Genomic DNA, 22700 nt, shown 5'->3' on the forward strand with positions numbered 1-22700 from the left:
CGCCTCCTGCGCTCCGATTGGCTAGAAGCTAGCGCTGAAGCAGTTTAAGTTAAAAGAAGAAAACTTCAAAAACTATTTGTGTCAAATCTTGTTATTTATTCCATATAATAATAATAATAATAATATATATATTTTTTTAATTCCACGTTTTGCCGTTTGTTGACGAGCTCCGCCGCGTTCTGCGGTTGCTATGGTGATGTACGCGCCTTCTCGGCCGTCCAATCCGCGCGTTGCCTGTGTGCGTGGCGCAGCAGCCAATCGCAAGCGCAGGAGGGCGGGACTTTTCCGGAATACAGGTGTGTTTCACAGAGACTAGAGGCAGAACTGTTTCAAATAACACCAAATTACTTCTCACACACTTTGCTGCTGTTTTCATGTTTTTATCTTCTCCGGCTTCATGAACTTTATTGCTTTTGTAAGTGAGCAATAGTGAAGGTGTTCATGTTTGTCCTGCCTTTGTCAGTTCAGGTGTTCTCTGAGCCTCCAGACAGAGCTGAGGCTTCTGTCTGAATCCGCAGGACTCGGCGGAGACAAAGCAGAGCGTTATCCAAAAATCCCAAATATGCTCACAGGCTTCAGAGGAACTTGTTTTATTCTTTACTCAGTGTTAACAAGATGCACCTCTTTCATAACAGCTCGGTTCGGGTTGCACTGTCATTGTCAGGGTGATGAGCTCAGCCTGAAAACCCCCTTGTGTTTTAATTTGATCATAATAAAACATTTTATTAGATCTGTTAAAGCTTTGCTTGCCAAACCCTGTCTAATTAGATCAGAGTTAATAAAATGACCCAAAGTAAACACAGCCAGAGACTCCGTGACGCTCACTGCGCTCACTGTTTCTTGCTGGTTGGTTGGTAAAAGCTATCGTTTCACATCTAACTCACTGCTGTAACTGCACTGCAGTGAAACTGTTCGCACTGTTCATAGAGGCAGACAGCAAACACTGCAGATAAGTCACGCTTTCCTGCAGCTTTTTTCATAAACACACATGAGATTTGCTGTCTCAAGGCCAAAACAAACCTCACTCAGCAAAGTCTCACTTCTGCTTGGCTTTGCCACTTTATTCTGTGGCGTAAAGAGACCTCCAGCATCAGAAACCTCATGATTTTGCACAGCCTGGACATTCAGATTGTTGTGAAATAAATGTCATTTCAGTGTAAAGTGTATCATTAATATTAAAGCTGCATGATGTGATGACAGAAGACTAGTATTGTGATTATACTGGTGTATATCACGACTCAGTGGTGGACAGTAACTGAGTAAATGTAATTAGTATCTGTACTTAAGTATTTTTTCATGTATCCGTTACTTTACTGAAGTTTTTCCATTTTTGGCGACTTTTTCCTTTCACTCCACTACATTTCAGAGTCTAATATCCGACTTTTTCCTCCACTACATTTTGAGAAATCTGTCGTTCCTTTTGGTTTCTGTGTGTATAAAAACGTAACATGTCAAAACAAAAGAAGCACAAAGCCAGAGCACCAATCAGGGCCCAGCGGTCACTTTGTTTAGAGCTGGTTTTGACCTGTTGGTCATACCGACCCAGTGCAGCACTCGGTTCAACGTCAGCGCAGCAGCGTAAAATTTTGGGAGAGTCTGTTCAACATAAATGATGAACTAACCTAACTTTGTGTAAATAGAGCACAATATAGAAATATGTCCACATATGCAGTCGAGACTGACGCGGCTTTTTTCTGAATTTCTACAAACACCATTTCATTTTATAGTAAATTAGTCTGGGCTGGTTTATGTTTATGAACAGATCAACATAGTAAAGGAGCTCATCTGTGATCCTGAGTTTAAAGCCAGTTTTTATTCAACTTAAACTTGGAACTAAGTTGTAAATAAATCTTAAAATGAAATTTTGCTTGTGTGTAAAAGTGATTTCAGAGCCACTCGGTTCTCCCTGATGGAAACTGTTTACCTTCAGTGTTTTGTGCTTATGATCATTTTAATAGACGTCAGCGTCACTAATTAATGACGTCCTATTAAAAGACTGGTTTACCAAGAGAGACGCTGGAGGACTTTCACCTGAAATGAGTTCATGAAGCCAGTCTTGTTATAAAAATGATAACAGGACCAGATCAGAGCCAGAATTACTCTTTTAGTACTTTTACTTTTGATACTTAAGTACATTTGAAGGTAAATACTTTAGTACTTTTACTCAAGTGGAGGTCTAAAAGGAGGAACTTCTACTTTTACTGGAGTGATATTTTACCTTGGGTATCTACTTTAACTCGAGTACATCATGACTCACATCCAGGAGACAATTCAAAACACTTCAGTTTGCATACCGACGGAACAGGTCCACAGACGACACAGTGAACATGGCCCTTCACACGGCCCTCGCACACCTAGGGGGCAAGGACACATATGTCAGAATCCTCTTCATCGACTACAGCTCAGCATTTAACACGGTCATCCCACACAAACTCTCAGAAAAGCTCCACACCCTCGGACTGACACCTGCCCTTTTTTAACTGGGTGCTGAACTTTCTATCAGATAGATCCCGGTCACTCAGGGTCGGGAGTCGGACATCCAGCACAAGAACAGTGAGCACAGGGGTCCCCCAGGGCTCTGTGCTGAGCCCCCTTCTGTACACACTCTTCACGTATGACTGTGTGGCCTCCCAGAACAACGCCAGCATCATCAAGTTCGCTGATGATACTACAGTTCATCGTTGACAGATCGTTGGACTGATCACTGGTGGGGACGAGACGGCGTACAGGAAGGAGGTGGCTGAGCTGGTGGCCTGGTGTCACAACAACAATCTCTCCTTGAAGGCAGACAAGACCAAGGAAATGATTGTTGATCCAAGGAGGAAGCGGGAGCTGCACACACCCCTGTATATAGGTGAAACTGAGGTGGAGAGGGTGAAAACCTTCAAATTCCTCGGCATCCACATCAGTGAGGATCTCACCTGGTCTCACAACACACACCTCACCATCAGGAAGTCCCAGCAGCGACTGTACTTTCTGGGAAGACTGAGGAAATTTGGCATGCCAGCCAGAATTCTCAGCACCTTCTACAGGAGCACGATCAAGAGTGTTCTTACCAGCTCCATCACGGTCTGGTATGGAAACCACACTGCTCAGGACAGGAAGGCTCTCCAGCATGTAATCAAAACTGCCCAGTCCATCTCAGGAGCAGCCTTCCCCTCACTACAGGACATTTTATCACGCCAGGGTCATCAGGAGGGCCCACAACATCATCAGGGATAGTACACACCCCCAGCACAGACTCTTCACACTCCTACCTTCAGGCAGATGCTACAGGAGTGTGACGTCCAGGACTGAAAGAAGACCAACAGTTTCTATTCACAGGCCATCAGGCTGGTGAACACCTCACTAACTACCTCTTCCCCCCTCCCACTCTGAACTGATTAACCTTGCACTCAACAACTGTACCTTACCTGCACTGTACTGCTGCTGTTATAGAACAACACTGTTCACATCTATTACTGCACAGAACACTATTGTTTACTGTTCACATCTATTACTGCACAGAACACTATTGTTTACTGTTTACATCTGTTACTGCACAGAACAATATTGTTTACATCTGTTACTTGATGCACTTTATGAACAGCTGCTCTACATATTTGCACATACAGTGGGTTGCAAAAGTATTCATACCCCTTGAACTTTTCCATATTTTGTCACATTACAATCACAAACATAAATATATTTCACTGGAATTTAATGTGAAAGACCAACACAAAGTGGTATACAATTGTGAAGTGGAAAGAAAATTATACATGAATCAAAACATTTTTTACAAATAAAAAACTAATAAGTGCGACGTGCAAAAGTATTCAGCCCCCTTTTCCCTGAGTGCAACCAATTGCATTCAGAAGTTGCCTGATGACTGCTAATGACTCAAAAGGGTCCACCTGTGTGTAATCTAATCTCAGTACAAATACAGCTGCTCCGTGACGGCCTCAGATGTTGGTTAAGAGAATATTGGGGAGCAAACAGCATCATGAAGTCCAAAGAACACACCAGACAGGTTAGGAATATGGTTTTGGAGAAGTTTAAAGCAGGCTTAGGTTATAAAAAGATTTCCCAAGCTTTGAACATCTCACGGAGCACTGTTCAATCCATCATCCGGAAATGGAAAGAGTATGGCACCACAATAAACCTGCCAAGACAAGGCCGTCCACCTAAACTTACAGGCCGAACAAGGAGATCACTGATCAGAGAGGCAGCCAAGAGGCCCATGGTGACTCTGGATGAAATGCAGAGAGCCACAGCTCAGGTGGGGGAAACTGTCCACAGGACAACAATTAGTCGTGCACTACACAAATGTGGTCTTTATGGAAGAGTGGCAAGGAGAAAGCCATTGTTAAAAGAAAACCATAAGAAGTCCCGTTTGCAGTTTGCCAGAAGCCATGTTGAGGACACAGCAAACATGTGGAAGAAGGTGCTTTGGTCAGACGAGACCAAAATAGAACTTTTTGGCCACAATGCAAAACGCTATGCATGGCGGAGAAATAACACTGCACATCACTCTGAAAACACCATCCCCACTGTCAAATATGGTGGTGGCAGCATCATGCTCTGGGGGTGTTTCTCTTCAGCAGGGACCGGGAAGTTGGTCAAAGTTGATGGGAAGATGGATGGAGCCAAATACAGGGCAATCTTGGAAGAAAACCTGTTGGAGTCAGCAAAAGATTTGAGACTGGGGCGGAGGTTCACCTTCCAGCAGGACAACGACCCTAAACATAAAGCCAGAGCTACAATGGAGTGGTTTAAAAAAAAGAATATTCATGTGTTAGAATGGCCCAGTCAGAGTCCAGACCTAAACCCAATTGAGAATTTGTGGCAAGATCTCAAAACTGCTGTTCACAAACGCTCTCCATCCAATCTGACTGAGCTTGAGCTGTTTTGCAAGGAGGAATGGGCAAGAATTTCAGTCACTAGATGTGCAAAGCTGATGGAGACATACCCTAAAAGACTTGCAGCTGTAATTGCAGCAAAAGGTGGCTCCACAAAGTATTGACTCAGGGGGGCTGAATACTTTTGCACGTCGCACTTATTAGTTTTTTATTTGTAAAAAATGTTTTGATTCATGTATAATTTTCTTTCCACTTCACAATTGTATACCACTTTGTGTTGGTCTTTCACATTAAATTCCAGTGAAATATATTTATGTTTGTGGTTGTAATGTGACAAAATATGGAAAAGTTCAAGGGGTATGAATACTTTTGCAACCCACTGTACGTGTAACTTTAATTTTATTTCAACTTTCATACTGTACATTTTTACTTTTTACTACCGTTTTTAGAGTTATTCTTATTTTCTTTTTTTATTCTCTTAAGATTATATTTGGTGAATGGAGGAACAGCAAAGTAAGAATTTCATTGTACAGTGTAACTGCCTGGTCTGCTGTGCACATGACAAGAAACTCTTGAATCTTGAACCATTTCACACCAAACCCCTCTGAATCTCTCTGATCACATTATGGGGGAATTTGGAGAAATAAGAGCAGAAGATTGCAGAGCAGTAGATTCTGATTCTAAAGAACCATCATATTCATATCGATGCAGTGGAGATATAAACAAAGCAAAAGCGGGTAGGATGCACCAGATGCATAAGCCCTGCCCCCCTCATTCTGATAAGATGCACTCAGATGCATAAGCACCTCCCACTTTCCCATCCCTTAATCTGATAAGATGCACTCAGGTGCAAAAGCCCCTCCCACTTTACTCTGAAAGGTTTTATCCAGGTGTGTATGCTCCTCCCACTTTACTCTGAAAGGTTTTACCCAGGTGTGTATGCTCCTCCCACTTTACTCTGAAAGGTTTTACCCAGGTGTGTATGCTCCTCCCACTTTACTCTGAAAGGTTTTACCCAGGTGTGTATGCTCCTCCCACTTTACTCTGAAAGGTTTTACCTGTGTTTCTGCTCCTCCCACTTTTACTCTGAAAGGTTTTACCCAGGTGTGTATGCTCCTCCCACTTTACTCTGAAAGGTTTTACCCAGGTGTGTATGCTCCTCCCACTTTACTCTGAAAGGTTTTACCTGTGTTTCTGCTCCTCCCACTTTTACTCTGAAAGGTTTTACCCAGGTGTGTATGCTCCTCCCACTTTACTCTGAAAGGTTTTACCTGTGTTTCTGCTCCTCCCACTTTTACTCTGAAAGGTTTTACCCAGGTGTGTATGCTCCTTCCACTTTACTCTGAAAGGATTTGCCCGGGTGTGTATGCTCCTCCCACTTTACTATGAAAGGTTTTGCCCAGGTGTGTATGCTCCTCCCACTTTACTATGAAAGGTTTCATCCAGGTGTGTATGCTCCTCCCACTTTACTCTGAAAGGTTTCACCCAGGTGTATATGCTCCTCCCACTTTGCTCTGAAAGGTTTTACCCAGGTGTATATGCTCCTCCCACTTTACTCTGAAAGGTTTTACCCAGGTGTGTATGCTCCTCCCACTTTACTCGGATAGGCTGCACCCATGTGCCTAGCTGTGATTGCTGACAGTGCTTTCAGTGAAGATAAAGCTTGCAGAACAAGTACGTTTTACTCATTTCACAGTCTGGAAATTTGTTGGCTCTGTTATTTATGCAGCACTTAATCGACAGCTGAAATGTCATGAAGAGACAGGCCTACTTCACATAAATATGAATAAATACACAATATAATAAGCCCCCTGCCACCCCCCACCCCCGTCACTCTGCCCTGCTTCATTCCTTCGCCATCCTCAGGCCTTTGATCTTCACTCACGTTATGGGGCTGTGATAAGATCTGTTGTGATTCTTGTTAATTACAGTGAAAAACTGCACATGCACACTCTTCCTCTCACAGCTGGAGCAGGACGAGTGCACAACAGAGAGAGACAGACAGACAGAGACACAGAGAGAGACAGACAGAGAGACACAGAGAGAGACAGACAGAGAGACACAGAGAGAGACAGACAGACAGAGACACAGAGAGCGACAGACAGAGAGACACAGAGAGCGACAGACAGAGAGACACAGAGAGAGACAGACAGAGAGACACAGAGAGAGACAGACAGACAGAGACACAGAGAGAGACAGACAGAGAGACACAGAGAGAGAGACAGACACAGAGAGAGAGGGAGAGAGAGAGAGAGAGAGAGACATCACAGACGGGTCTGGACGTGGAGGTCAGAACGGCTGCTTCATTGCAGAATCTGCACTATACAGCTTTACAGTGGATTCTGTGCTGGGAAATGCACTGATATACTGACACTAACGACTGAAAAAGTAAAGCCTAGAAAAGTGCTTCTCCTGTCAAATATGCAGAGCAATTGCACAGTGAATCCTATTGTATACCAGATGGTGGCTAAGGTGTCGCTAGTTGATTGCTATGATATCCCAGGTGGTTGCTAAGGTGTTGCTAGGTGGTTGTGATGACCTCCCAGGTGGTTGCTAAGGTATTGCTGAGTGGTTACTGTGGTATCCAAGGTGATTGCTAAGGTGTCGCTAGGTGATCCCAGATGGTGGCTAGGGTGTTGCTAGGTGGTTGCTATGATACCGCACATGGTTAATGGGATGTTGCTAGATGGTTGTAAATAAGTGAACACTCTTCTGAGCATTTTAATACACAGCTACTGTTTATTTACTAACTAACGCATTCCGAAGAAAGATAAAACAAAATGTGGCAAAAGCTTTGGCACATTTTATACTTAGTGTTGTATTTTTTTTTTTTTTATATGTTAAAGGAGGTAAAAAACTGAAATTGTGCTGTTAAACGTGCGCTGCTTATTATCCGCATTGTTTACATATGGTATTATTTCCACTGTTTTATGTATGATGTTGTTTACTTTGTGCGCGAATGTCACCGATTCATGCTGACAGGCAGCCGTTGGGTCTCGAGCTGGCAGTGACCCGGCGCTGAACTAAGGCTCCTTTCTAAAGCTGATTTAGTTTTCAGCAGCAGCACGACAGGCTGTTTGTCAGTAAATGTCCTGACCTTTGACCTCCTCTCTTATCGGTTCACTTTCAAGTCCTCCTAAACCACATTAAGGGGGGGTTTTATGGGGAACCGTGAGGAACGTGGCTGTTGAAAGTGGAGCTGCGGAAGTGGAGCGGGATGGGAAGCTTTTGGTTAGAGTTTGTGTGGAGGTGATGTGGCAGTCAGCTGGGCTCTGATTCAGACTCACAGCCACTTCCACATTGCAGCGCTTTTTTCCCAGAGAGTGAAAGATCCTTTTCAGACGTGTGTGTGTGTGTGTGTGTGTGTGTGTGTGTGTGTATAATATATCGCTGCTGTCAGAACAAAACCTCATATCACTAAAATGGTAAAATGGTAATTTTATAGGAGGAGGAAAAAACATACTTTACTTTTAATGGAAGTCGGTGGAACCAGAATTTTTTCCAAGTCATCGTGGGCCGTTAATTTTGCTCTATTCATCATGAAATGTACACACAGTATGAAGAGCAACAGGCATTTTCAGATCACCTTGAAAACGGAAACACGACAAAAAGTGAGATACAAGGGTTTTGTTCTGACTGTGCTGATGTACAATGTACATACATAGATCACTGTTGTACTATACTTCTAGTGTAAGTCAAGTACAGCAGGTATTTTCAGATTTTCAGAAAATAAATAACACAATCTCTCTCATATGTATATAGTAGGGCAGTCATGGACTGGAGTTCAGAGAACCAGCCTCGTGACCGGAAGGTCGCCAGTTTGATCCCCAGAGCCAACAGCACATGCCTGAGGTGTCCTTGAGCAAGACACCTAACCCCCAACTGCTCCCCGGGCGCTGCAGATTGGGCTGCCCACTGCTGCGGGCAAGTGTGCTCACTGCCCTCTAGTGTGTGTGTGTGCTCATTAGAGTGTGTGTGGTGTTTCGCTTCAAGGATGGGTTAAATGCGGAGGTGAAATTTCCCCGTTGTGGGACTAATAAGGGTATAAATATATTATAGCCTGCTTTAGTTTTAATGAAAGTCAATGGAACCAGACATCTTTCCAAGTAATTTTGGGTCTTTTCTTTTAGTTCGTTCATCAGTAAATTTACATACAACGTGAAGAACAAGTATTTTCAAAATTTGTCAAAAACTGAAAAACCACAAAAATGGAGATGCGAGGTTTTCTTCTGACATAAGCGACTGTATAAAACTTTGTCTTTTAAATGTTCTTTTCCAGCTCACATGCTGCAGCATTTACATGCGTCTACCTGCTGCACCGTTTATGGTGGAGTGGAATGTTAGCAGCCCTGCTCGTGTAGTTTCTGACACTGTGTGACGCTGTTGTGTTTGAACACGGACTCGATTCATGGATCTTTGCTGAGCTGTTCCTTTGGTAGCTTTATTCGCTGCCTGCCTTGGAGTGGGTTCCTTTCCTGTGCCTGAGGCTGAGAGGCTCTCCAGCGCTGTGCGTGAATCTCTGTTCACACCTCCGTGTCGATGCTGTGCTCTGTGTCCGGACGTTGTGTGTTTGTTGTCGCTGCGCTGTGATGTTTGAACGCCGGCCGCCGCCGAATTCCTGCACATTTACTCTTTTGTTGACAGTCAATTCAGAGGCAGATAAAAGAGGCCTTTCAACTTTCTGTCCCATGTCATGCTGGAGATGCCCCTCACCCACTTCTGCTGGAAAAACCCCTCAGCAGCCTCTGCCGAGGACTGCTAACGGTGCGCTAACAGTGTAGAAGTAGCTGTGATGTTCTCCTGTTGGTGGATTTTGAGCCATGATGTTCTCCTGTTGGTGGATTTTGAGCCATGATGTTCACCTGTTGGTGGATTTTGAGCCATGATGTTCTCCTGTTGGTGGATTTTGAGCCATGATGTTCACCTATAGGTGGATAGGTGGATACTACTCACCTACCATTTTCCTGTTGGTAGGTGAGTAGTAATGGAACCCAGCGAGTAATGGAACATTAAGCACCATTTGAGATTTTTGTCAGCCTTCTGCTTCTTCTTCTGCTTCTTCTTCTGCTTCTTCTTCTGCTTCTTCTTCTGCTTCTTCTTCTGCTGCTTCTTCTGCTGCTTCTTCTGCTGCTTCTTCTGCTGCTTCTTCTTCTGCTTCTTCTTCTTCTGCTTCTTCTTCTGCTTCTTCTTCTTCTTGCAAAAATTGGTGTATACCTGTCCTGAAGTGATGGTTTGAAAAAATCTAGTTCACGCAGTTTCAGTTTCAGAAAACTCATAATCATGTCCGTTACAGGTTACTTGAAAACGTCAGCACAGTGAGAGGAAAGTTTTGATGATGTATGGAAAGCAGTTAGCGCAAGGCTAATTGGTGGGTATAAGCTTCCATTACGTGTTAGCTACATTAGCCCCGTAGTTCCAGTGTTAAAGCTGAAGAAGCAACTCCAGACACCAAACACGACTGCAGAATGTGATTTATAGCCAGGTAACCCGTCTTTAACCCACCTGCAGCAGGATCTGTGACGTTGAGCCAAGGAAGGTCTGAGGTCACTGATGGATGCAGCTTTTTCCTTCACTGTGTAGATCCGTCTACTGTAGTGCCGGTATGCTGTTCAGGCAGCTGGTCCCATTGGCTGGAAGCGGAGGGAAAAGGCCAGCCTGTTTGGTCAGGTGGCTTTAGGAAGGTGTCCGTGCTCACATTAGCATTCTGGGCGCGGAGGCAGCGCTCGCAGGTCGGCTGGTGGAAACTGCGCAGTATAAATGGTGCTTTTATTCGGCTGTGGAGCGGCCGGTTTTAGCCCGGCAGGCAGCAGGCGTGCTGGAGCGGAGCAACGGGAGGCAGCTGGCAACAGAGGAAGCGTTTATTTTGGTGCAGGGTTTTATTGGCTCTCTGCCTCAACCCCAGCTAACCCTGATCTCCCAGTGTTCTCGGGAACTTCACACTGCTCTCCTTAAAGCCATAGTTAATTTAAAATAATCCAATTCTCCAGACTTCTCCCGAATATAGCTGAGCAGCCAAGATATGTTTGGTGTCTGAAGTTTGCTTTTTCAGTTTTAGCACTGGAGCAACTGCACTACAACACACGGTGCAATATGATAAAATATAAGTGCAGCTTATAATTCAATGCTCATTTAAGTGCTGTGTATGAGATGTGTCTTCAGTTCATTCCACAACCTGGGTGCCAGTACAGAGAACATTCTCGACGCTTGTCATCCGCGCGCCTTGAAGGATGGCAGGTCAAGCCGAGCTGTACTCGAAGCTCGAAGGGCTCGTGGTTCAGTTCGAGATTTCACCATTGCCATCAAGTCGGTAGGGGCTGGTCCATTTTTGGCTTTGAAGGCAAGCATTAAGGTTTTAAATCTGATGCGTGCAGCTACAGGAAGCCAGTGAAGGGAGCGCAGCAGTGGGGTGACGTGGCTGAACTTGGGGAGATTGAAGATGGATGAGTTGCAGAGGCTTGATGGTCTGCATGGGAAGACCAGCCACGAGCGAGTTGCAGTAGTCTAGCCTTGAGATGACAAGACACTGCACTAGCACCTGGGCGGCCTCTCAGGTGAGGAGGGGTCGGATCCTACAGATGTTGTACAGGAGAAACCTCCATGACTGAGTCAGGTTCACGATGTGAGTGGAGAACGATAACTGGCCATCCAGAGTCACACCAAGATTTCTCGCCTCTACAGACGGAACAATCAGTTCTCGAATGAGACGCTGTTATCATGATGAGGTCCTGTAGTTGCAGGGATGAATATCAGTAAAGTACATTAGTCGCAGCCACCTGGAAGACTAAATTTAGTCCAAGTAGTGTATCATAGATGTGGAATGTGAAGATTTAGGTATGTAGTTAGCACAGTGCTAATTGGTGGGGTGTAAACTGGTATTTTCTACTTTCATTTTCCATCAGCCTTGTATCCCCAGTGCTAAATCTAAACCAAGACACCAGAATGTCTTGGCTAATTGTCTCCATTTGGGGTAAGGGGCAGTTTAACTATCACTTTAAGGAGAATCGCAGCCACTTCCAGTTTGTTTGTGATGGTTGTGTGAATATTTAGGGCACCGTAGCATCTATGCTTGTTTCACACTTCCTCTTTTCCTTTGTTGCTCTTTGTTCCCCCCCGCCCCCCCCCCCCGACAAGACCCCTCCACCCCCCGACGAGACCCCTCCTACCCTTTTTCCCAAACACACACATACCCTGTTTCCTTCACCCACTGCGTGAAATCTGGAGGCCTAATTGAGGATGAGGAATTTGCCCCCTTGACCCAAGTGTGGAGGAGGAGGGGTATCTGTTCTCTCAGCTGAGGCCTGTCTTAGCCCGGCAAATTTTTCCAGCTAATTCGTATTATTCTTTAGGATTAGTGCCACTCATCTCTCTTTGTCTAGCTGCTCTGCTTCAGCCGTGTGAAGTGTATGCACCAAGGTGCGTGCCAGGCGTGGGAATGGCCGGCAGCGAGTCGAGCGATGAACGCACGACGTTAACGTTCTATAAGGCGCAAGTCCACTTGACTGAGTTCACTTGACTGAGTTCACAGTGCTCTATGAATTAACAGCATATCTCACTGTGTGACACCACAATCTATAACTCTACATCCATCTCTGCGTTGGTGTTTATGTTGCTGTGAGCTGCGGCCAGATACAATAAACATAATCTGACCGTTGCGCTGCTCGGGCCGTCCATTAGCTCCACCCACTTGTGGTGTGATTCATCCTAATCTCCCGTAATTGGATTTATAGCTATGCTGTTCTCCCATTAGTGGATTTATAGCCATGCTGTTCTCCCATTGGTGGATTTTTAGCTATGCTGTTCTTCCATTGGTGGATTTTTAGCTATGCTGTTCTCCCATAAATGGATTTATAGCCATGCTGTTCTCCCATTGGTGGAATTTTGGTTGTGGTTAGACTCTCACATTAAAATATTTTGTCACAACTTTGCAGTTGCAGTCTTTACTAATTCAGTTGCCAGTGAGCAAAAGCATGTTATGCATTCTAACACGATCAATTTTAAACACAACCAAACTTTTTATTCTGAAGTAGCAGCGTTGTGTCAGCAGCTATAGACTGTGTACCGGGGTGAAACTAATCAGGCCTGGTCTTCCCAAAACCATCTTAGCACATTCAGATGATTCATAATGGCAAAGAATGAAGTACTCTCTTATATAGATGATCTTAAAACTAAGGTGCGTTTGGGAAACTGGGTCATGACAATCTAGCCTGCTTTGGCCTCTCTCTCCTTGCTACAGCAATCATTCTGTCAGAATGACCATATCGCCCCCTACACTTCCTGTAGTGTATTACAGTCTGTCAGAGTGACTGTGTGAATCATATGAACATTATAGAGGCTTTTTAAATGAAACAGTAGAAGCCATATCGCCCCCTACGCTTCCTGTAGTGTATTACAGTCTGTCAGAGTGACTGTGTGGATCATATGAACATTATAGAGCTTTTTAAATGAAACAGTAGAAGCCATATCGCCCCCTACGCTTCCTGTAGTGTATTACAGTCTGTCAGAGCGACTGTGTGGATCATATGAACATTATAGAGCTTTTTAAATGAAACAGTAGAAGCCATATCACCCCCTACGCTTCCTGTAGTGTATTACAGTCTGTCAGAGTGACTGTGTGAATCATATGAACATTATAGAGGCTTTTTAAATGAAACAGTAGAAGCCATATCGCCCCCTACACTTCCTGTAGTGTATTACAGTCTGTCAGAGCGACTGTGTGGATCATATGAACATTATAGAGCTTTTTAAATGAAACAGTAGAAGCCATATCACCCCCTACGCTTCCTGTAGTGTATTACAGTCTGTCAGAGTGACTGTGTGGATCATATGAACATTATAGAGCTTTTTAAATGAAACAGTAGAAGCCATATCGCCCCCTACGCTTCCTGTAGTGTATTACAGTCTGTCAGAGTGTCTGTGTGGATCATTATAGAGACTGTATCACTACTGCAATAAACTCATTCACAGTATCGCTTCTGAATGGTGTAGCTGTTTAAGTTCTTTGAAATATCATTCCTAGAAGTACTGTGTTTTTGTTAAACTGTCCACCACCAGGACACCCCAGAGCAGTGTAACAGAGCTTTTACTGGCCGTGCCTTTAGGCTGGATGGCTGTGGTGCAATAAACCTGGATTTTGGAGAGAAAACAAGGGCTGTTGACTTTGTTTTTGTTTTTTGAGCCGAGTTACTCTGATGTAACATGTTTCATAAGCTCTGCTTTGGTGCTGGTTTATCTTAAAGCCACAGAGTTCTGATAAGCAGCCGAGAGTTTGGGTTCAAGGCGAAAGCAGAGACGGACCTCGGCGTGTAAACAGCGCTGCTCTCCGATAAGTGCAGGGTAAAAAATGTCAGACATGCAGATATCGGTGGCGGCCTAGATTATATTTTGCTGTGAATGAAGCCTTGAGATCAGTGATTAAAGCGGTAGTTTGTCACAGAAAATTTTGCCTAACTTTTGCCTTGTCCCAAATGTGGTCGATCAGCCTGGACATGTTTGGTGTCTGAAGTTTGCTTCTTTAGCTTTATCACTGGAGCTGGGAGTCTAATGTAGGTAACAAGTAACAGAAGCTTATACCCACCAGTCAGCTTGGTGCTCACTGTGGAATTAAGGACAAAATTCAGGCTTTAATGTGATCGCTGCGTTTTTTTAGCTCCATGCTTCTGTCCATGTTTACAGAGGACTGTACTGGAGAGTTGGGTTGAACGTGCCTTTGGTCATCTTCTCATATTCCAGTTGACTGTAATTAAACAGATATTTCTCCAGTTTTTGTTCCATAAAAGTCACTTTTTTCATTGTAAGTGTTTGTGATTAGTGAGTTACCGAATTTACTCCTATATCAGTTTAATCCCCTCCTGGTGAGAAGCAGATAAACACCTCCCAGTGAGAGCTAAACAGGCAAAACGCCTGGTTCTTCAATCATTCTTTACTAAATAAAATGGTTCCGTATAGAACATTTTTGAAAATGCGTCTATGTAGCACCAAAAAGGGTTCTTCTATTGTCAGGATGTCAGGCTTATTACAGTAGAAGAACCCTTTTTGGTGCTATATAGAACCAAAATGTTCTTTTTAGTACCATCTACAGCACCTTCACCATCAGTCTGAAGAATTCTTTCACCATGGGTTCTTTGAGCGTTCATTGATCTATACAGGACCATGTTCTTTGCTAAAGAACCCTTGAAGGACCCTCATTTTTATGTGTGTAAGGCTGGGCAATATGACAATAGGTGTCTTTATTATGATCAGTTACGTAACAAGATAATATAATATGCTTTTCTGAGCGTATCGATATTGTCAGTACTTGCAAAAACTGACCAACTGCGAAATTAGTCCTGTTTAACTCGATTTAGTGCCAGATATTGAATAAAAATCACTGCGTTCACAGGTTTTGATAGCATTTTCGTAAAAGTAGCTTTACTGGCTCTTTTTTCTCCGTTCCAACTGATCAAATCCCTCAAAAAAATAAATGTGTATTTTGAAAAAATTCTTGAAATATTGCAATATTATGTTTATATCACCCACCTGTAGTGCAGCATCCACATGGTGGGGTTAGTTTAACCAACAAGACCCTCAAAGTGCGCAGTCAGAGATGCACATGGGGGGGGGTGTATTATATGGACATTCACAACAGTTAATTTTTGGGGTTTTTACATCAGAAATGTACCACAGAAGTCCTGTAAACAAGGTATATTTTAAATTGATCGTTTTAGATTTTCTGCCTTACCTCTTAATGACTAGGGTGTACTTTGATTTGTTTCAGATAGCAAAGAATTGCATTGAATTAATTATGTCTGCATTGACTTTTTTATCGTGTACTGAGCAAGTTTTTGGCTGCTTTCGTTCTGCTGTTAAAATGATTTAGCAAACCACTCTCCCCTGATAAAACACTCCGAAAAAACACAAAAACAAGTCCATTTGCAAGAGGCTAATTGGTGATATAAGCTTGATTGAAGGAGGTGGACATGCTGGGTCCAGGGGAAAGAGATGGACAGAGAGAACCCCCCCCCCCCCCCCCCCCCCCAGGGTCTGTGGTCTTCGTTGGTCGTCTCAGACGTTTATACACACTCGCAGGGCGGTTTGTGTTTTGGCGGGACCCCTCTGTCTCCCCAGATGACCCCGGCGTACGGAGTGTTTAAGAGGCTGTGTGCAGTCAGGAGGAAGCAGCCGTGTTTATTTAAACTGAGCTGGCCTCTTTGAGAGCAACCAACCATGTGGGACAATTTAGCAAGAATGAGCTTCAGCCAAAACCCTTTTAATACCCCCCCCACCCCTGACAGTCGCAATACACCCTACAGTGTGACACCTCCATAGATGTAATGCTCCATGTTCACTCTTAATACCGCTCTACATTATATGTGTCCATTTCTGACAGTCCAGTGTGTTTTAGAGCTGTGCCAGCAGCCAATACTGTGATTAATCCTTACATTTTGCATCTGTACTCATAGTTTATCACCGCATGATTGAAATAAAACTTGAAATAAAAAATACAACCATTTCTGTGATGCAGTAAACCCCAGGAACTATGGCGAGAAGACCACGCACTGAATTTCGGGTTTAATTTCAGGTCAAATTTAATTAGAGAAATGTTTTTCAGGATTGCAGGAGCATGAAAAAAAGGAAACAATTAAAATAATGTGTAAAAATGGGCAAAAATGCTCTCAAAAGGTCAGCACGTCTACACAAACACACAGAGGCTCAGCTTCAATCTTAAAAAGTGTTGTGTTGTATGTGGTTTTATAGAGCACTCAAAGGGGTTGTGCTGTTGAAACCGTGTTAAGCTTGTCCCAATAGAGGGACTTTTTTTTTTTTTTCTTTTTTTTTTTTTTAAACCTTACTTTGGTGAGGTCAGTCTTGTGATATCAGTGTTAGTCTGCATGTAACAACATTCGCAGTTCTACTCCTGAAGGGCCTCGTAACTCCAGGACTTCAGTGACGTTCGGAGGAAAAATGTACTGCAGATTTATGCAGAGACACAGCACAGCGGTTCCACACAGACTGTGGAGCTTTATTTAGGGCTGTGTTTGGCCACAGCCTTGCCTCACACACACAGGGATTTTCCTGACCGTTTGCTCTGAGACTCGCTGTGTCTCGCTATATATATATATATATATATATATATATTACACACACAAAAACCGGATTCCAAAAAAGTTGGGACACTAAACAAATTGTGAATAAAAACGGAATGCGATGATGTGGAGATGGCAAATGTCAATATTTTATTCAGAATAAAACACAAATCACAGATCACAGAAAAGTTTAAACTGAGAGAATGTATCAATTTAAGGGAAAAATATGTTGTTTCAAAATTTCATGGCGTCAACAAATCCCAAAAAAGTTGGGACAAGGCCATTTTCACCACTGTGTGGCATCCCCCCTTCTTCTTACAACACTCAACAGACGTCTGGGGACAGAGGAGACCAGTTTCTGAAGTTTAGAAATAGGAATGCTCTCCCATTCAAGTCTAATACAGGCCTCTAACTGTTCAATCGTCTTGGGCCTTCTTTGTCGCACCTTCCTCTTTATGATGCGCCAAATGTTCTATAGGTGAAACATCTGGACTGCAGGGTGGCCATTTCAGTAACCGGATCCTTCTCCTACGTAGCCATGATGTTGTGATTGCTGCCGAATGTGGTCTGGCATTATCTTGTTGAAAAATGCAGGGTCTTCCCTGAAAGAGATGACGTCTAGATGGGAGCATATATTGTTCTAGAACCTGAACATAGTTCTCTGCATTAATGGTGCCTTTCCAGACATGCAAGCTGCCCATGCCACAAGCACTCATGCAACCCCGTACCATCAGTGATGCAGGATTCTGAACGGAGCGTTGATAACAACTTGGGTTATCCTTGTCCTCTCTGGTCCAGATGACATGGCGTCCCAGTGTTCCATAAAGAACTTCAAATCGTGACTCATCTGACCACAGAACAGTCTTCTGTTTTGCCACACTCCATTGTAAATGACCCCTGGCCCAGTGCAAACGTCTGAGCTTGTGGAGCTTAGAAATGGCTTCCTCTTTGCACTGTAGAGTTTCAGCTGGCAATGGCGGATGGCACGGTGGATTGTGTTCACTGACAATGCTTTCTGGAAGTATTCCTGAGCCCATTCTGTTATTTCCTTGACAGTGGCATTCCTGTTTGAGGTGCAGTGACGTTTAAGGGCCCGGAGATCATGAGCATCCAGTAGAGTTTTACGGCCTTGACCCTTACGCACAGCGATTGTTCCAGATTCTCTGAATCTTTTGATGATGTTATGCACGGTTGATGATGATAACTTAAAAGTCTTTGCTATTTTACGCTGGGTAACACCATTCTGGTATTGCTGCACTTTCTTTCTGCGCAACAATGGTGGAATTGGTGATCCTCTTACCATCTTGGCTTCTGAGAGACACTGACACTCTGAGAAGCTCTTTTTATACCCAATAATTTTGTCAATTGAGCTAATTAGTGTTAATTGGTCTTCCAGCTGTTCGGTATATGCTCAATTTCCTTTTTCCAGCCACTTATTGCTACTTGTCCCAACTTTTTTGGGATTTGTTGACACTGTGAAATTTTGATTCAACATATTTTTCCTTTAAAATGTTACATTTACTCAGATTAAACTTTTGATCTTTCATCATTTGCCATCTCCACATCATTGCATTCAGTTTTTATTCACAATTTGTTTAGTGTCCCAACTTTTTTGGAATCCGGTTTGTGTGTGTGTGTGTGTGTGTGTGTGTGTGTGTGTGTGTGTGTGTGTGTGTGTGTGTGTATATATATATATATATATATATATATATATATATATATATATATATATATAAATAAATAAATAAAATCACACACACACAGTCTATATATATGTACTGCTCAAAAAAATAAAGGGAACACTTAAACAACACAATATAACTCCAAGTAAATCAAACTTCTGTGAAGTCAAACTGTCCACTTAGGAAGCAACACTGATTAACAATCAATTTCACAGCTGTTGTGCAAATGGAACAGACAACAGGTGGAAATCATTGGCAATTAGCAAGACACACTCAGTAAAGGAGTGGTTCTGCAGGTGGGGACCACAGACCACTTCTCAGTACCTTTCTGCTTTCTGGCTGATGTTTTGGTCACTTTTGAATGTTGGTGGTGCTTCACACTCGTGGTAGCATGAGACGGACTCTACAACCCACACAAGTGGCTCAGGTAGTGCAGCTCATCCAGGATGGCACATCAATGGGAGCTGTGGCAAGAAGGTTTGCTGTGTCTGTCAGCGTAGAGTCCAGAGCCTGGAGGCGCTACCAGGAGACAGGCCAGTACACCAGGACACGTGGAGGAGGCCGTAGGAGGGCAACAACCCAGCAGCAGGACCGCTACCTCCACCTTTGTGCAAGGAGGAACAGGAGGAGCACTGCCAGAGCCCTGCAAAATGACCTCCAGCAGGCCACAAATGTGCATGTGTCTGCACAAACGGTTAGAAACCGACTCCATGAGGATGGTATGAGGGCCCGACGTCCACAGATGGGGGTTGTGCTCACAGCCCAACACCGTGCAGGACGCTTGGCATTTGCCAGAGAACACCAGGATTGGCAAATTCGTCACTGGCGCCCTGTGATCTTCACAGATGAAAGCAGGTTCACACTGAGCACACGTGACAGACGTGACAGAGTCTGGAGACGCCGTGGAGAGCGATCTGCTGCCTGCAACATCCTTCAGCATGACCGGTTTGGCAGTGGTGCAGTAATGGTGTGGGGTGGCATTTCTTTGGAGGGCCGCACAGCCCTCCATGTGCTCACCAGAGGTAGCCTGACTGGCATTAGGTACCGAGATGAGATCCTCAGACCCCTTGTGAGACCATATGCAGGTGCAGTTGGCCCTGGGTTCCTCCTAATGCAGGACAATGCTAGACCTCATGTGGCTGGAGTGTGTCAGCAGTTCCTGCAAGATGAAGGCATTGAAGCTATGGACTGGCCCGCCCGTTCCCCAGACCTGAATCTGATTGAGCACATCTGGGACATCATGTCTCGCTCCATCCACCAACGCCACGTTGCACCACAGACTGTCCAGGAGTTGGCGGATGCTCTAGTCCATGTCTGGGAGGAAATCCCTCAGGAGACCATCCGCCACCTCATCAGGAGCATGCCCAGGCGTTGTAGGGAGGTCATACAGGCACTTGGAGGCCACACACAATACTGAGCCTCATTTTGACTTTTAAGGACGTTTTAAGGACATTATATTACATCAAAGTTGGATCAGCCTGTCGTGTGTTTTTCCACTTTAATTTTGTGTGTGACTCCAAATCCAGGCCTCCATTGGTTAATAAATTTGACTTCCATCGATGATTTTTGTGTGATTTTGTTGTCAGCACATTCAACTTTGTACAGAACAAAGTATTCAATGAGAATATTTCATTCACTCAGATCTAGAATGTGTTTTATTTATATATATATATATATATATATATATATATATTTATATATATATATATATATATATATATATATATAATATACACACACACGCTGACTCTGAATATACACACTGATATACACACACACACACACACACACACACACACACACACATACATATATATATATATATATATATATACACTACTACTGCACTATTCCAATACAGTTGTACAGTAATAAGTTCTGAAAGAAAACTATGAAATGTGCTGTTGTCCACATTCCGTATGTGTAGTTTAGTCTGAGGGAGATAATAAATGAGATGCAGGTTCTCAGAAATAGGATACTGATATAGAATCTTCCAGATTGTACAGGATGTGGATAGAACATTTACAAGATGTCAGTCTATATGTGCGAGTACAGTGCTAGATTGAAGGTGCAGTAAGATCAGAGTGAGTCTGTTGGTGTGGATGAGGTCTGGTTTGTCCATGGGGATGATGTCTCATAGGTGCAGTGACAGGCCTATAGACCGATACTCCAGCACTACTGGCTGTTCAGCAGCCTGATGGCCCGGGGGAAGAAACTGTCTCGGAACCGGCTGGTTTTTAAATGTATAAGCATTTGTATAAATGCCTACAAGTCATTAGAAATTGCTTCGTGGTATCAGTCATAGAGATCGGTATCCCCATCATTGATGCTAATATTGGCGCTGATAATCCTTTTGCCATGTTGGAGATTTTTGCTCTAGGCATATTGTAAAGCCTGTGCTGCTCACTGCTGGGTTTTGATCTGATTATAGTTACTGATTGAATGTAATTGATTACAGTTGAACGCTGATGCTGCACTGTAATTGTAGCATTAAGTAAGAGTCCTTTTAATGACAGGCTGGCGTTTTTGTGGCCACGATGTCATTGATAGACTCAGCGGATTGCTGTGGCTGTAGGTAATGACTCACTGACCCCAGCACTTCCTCTCTCTGTCTGCTGAAGATGTCCAAAGGGGCCAGTTAAAGCTTATCAGCACTGCAGATGTTCCAAAGATTAAATCATTAATAGAGTGCATTGTAGATCATCTCTAATACAGACCTGAGTGCTTGCGTTTGCCCTGTGTAGCGTCAGTATTGATTCTGCTAGGAATGCTGGGTTTAAATGATCGTATTCAAAGCCATATCGGCCTCTAAACTTCCGCGAACAGTCTGTCCCCTCAATGAGAGTTAATAAAAAAAGGAAATTACACCATCCTAATGTCAAATTACACCACAAGTGTGAGGTTGGCGCTACACGGTGAAACTTGCATGCAACTAGTTGCATGTTGTGAGTTGCATGGAACTTAATAAAATTATGCCATCCTAATGTCAAATTACACCACAAGTGTGAGGTTGGCTCTTTTTGGACACGTAAATGTCCATCCACTGCTCGTATACTGAGAGACTGTGCAACAGCTGAAAGGCGGTGGAGGTTTGAGCAGAAGCGTGGCTGAACGGTGAGTCATGTTCTGCTGATGGAGTCAGACTGCTTCCTCTCCCACCGCTCCAAACACAGGAAAAAAAAAAACCTGGAAACCCGGAGAGCTGGAGTCCAGCAGCTGAGCTCTGACCTGTTTCCAGCCCAGTAACAGTGGAGGTGCTGGCCTCTATACTGGAGGTACTGGAGGTATTTTCAGCCTCTGTTTTTTCCTGTTTGTGTGCAGTGAGTTCTCAGCAAATCCAGGCCACCCCCACACAGACAGGCATCTCGGCAGCTCTATTTACAGACTCTAGGTTCTAACGGAGAACCGTCTTTGGCAAAATGTCAAATTAACCCAGTTTCACCAACCCCTCACCTGTAGCTAACAGGCCCTGCTGCTGTTTTTTTGGCGTACTTTAGTGTTATAATGTCCTTTAGTGTGTCAGTAGATCACAGCGAGTCAGAAACCACATAATCAAGTCTGTTATTGATTCCCGAACACCTCCATATGCTTTGAGGTTTGAGGTTTGCAGTTAGCATTGTGCTAGTTGTTGGGCTATATCCCACTATTACTTCTTAGCTACAATAGCCTCATAGCTCCAGTGCTGAAATTATAGAAGTGTTGCGTTACCGGAGATTGCGGTCGGTGTTAGATTGCGGGAGTGTGTGGTTGGTGTTGCGTTTGGTGTTGCAGGAGAGTGCAGCTGGTGTTGCATTGCGGGAGAGTGCGGTCGGTGTTGCGTTGTGGCAGAGTGCGGTTGGTGTTGCGTTGTGGCAGAGTGCAGTTGGTGTTGCGTTGCGGGAGAGTGCGGTTAGTGTTGCATTGTGACAGAGTGTGGGGGAGTGCGGTCGGTGTTGCGTTGCGGGAGAGTGAGGTCGGTGTTGCGTTGCGGGAGAGTGCGGTTGGTGTTGCGTTGCGGGAGAGTGCGGTCGTGTTGTGTTGCGGGAGAGTGCGGTCGGTGTTGCGTTGTGACAGTGTGGTTGGTGTTGCGCTGCGGGAGAGTGCAGTGGGTGTTCCATTTGGTGTTGCAGGAGAGTGCA

At 44.0% G+C, this 22700-nt stretch overlaps 1 protein-coding gene across 1 annotated transcript in view; it reads left to right on the forward strand.

Moving 5' to 3' along the window:
* The window catches only part of fndc3ba (fibronectin type III domain containing 3Ba), a 228081-nt gene that overhangs the window by 1018 nt on the left and 204363 nt on the right, over positions 1-22700 (forward strand). The gene's annotated exons all lie outside the window — the stretch shown is intronic.

The sequence above is a fragment of the Pygocentrus nattereri genome, chromosome 17 (genome assembly GCF_015220715.1).
Source record: "Pygocentrus nattereri isolate fPygNat1 chromosome 17, fPygNat1.pri, whole genome shotgun sequence".
NCBI lineage: Eukaryota > Metazoa > Chordata > Actinopteri > Characiformes > Serrasalmidae > Pygocentrus > Pygocentrus nattereri.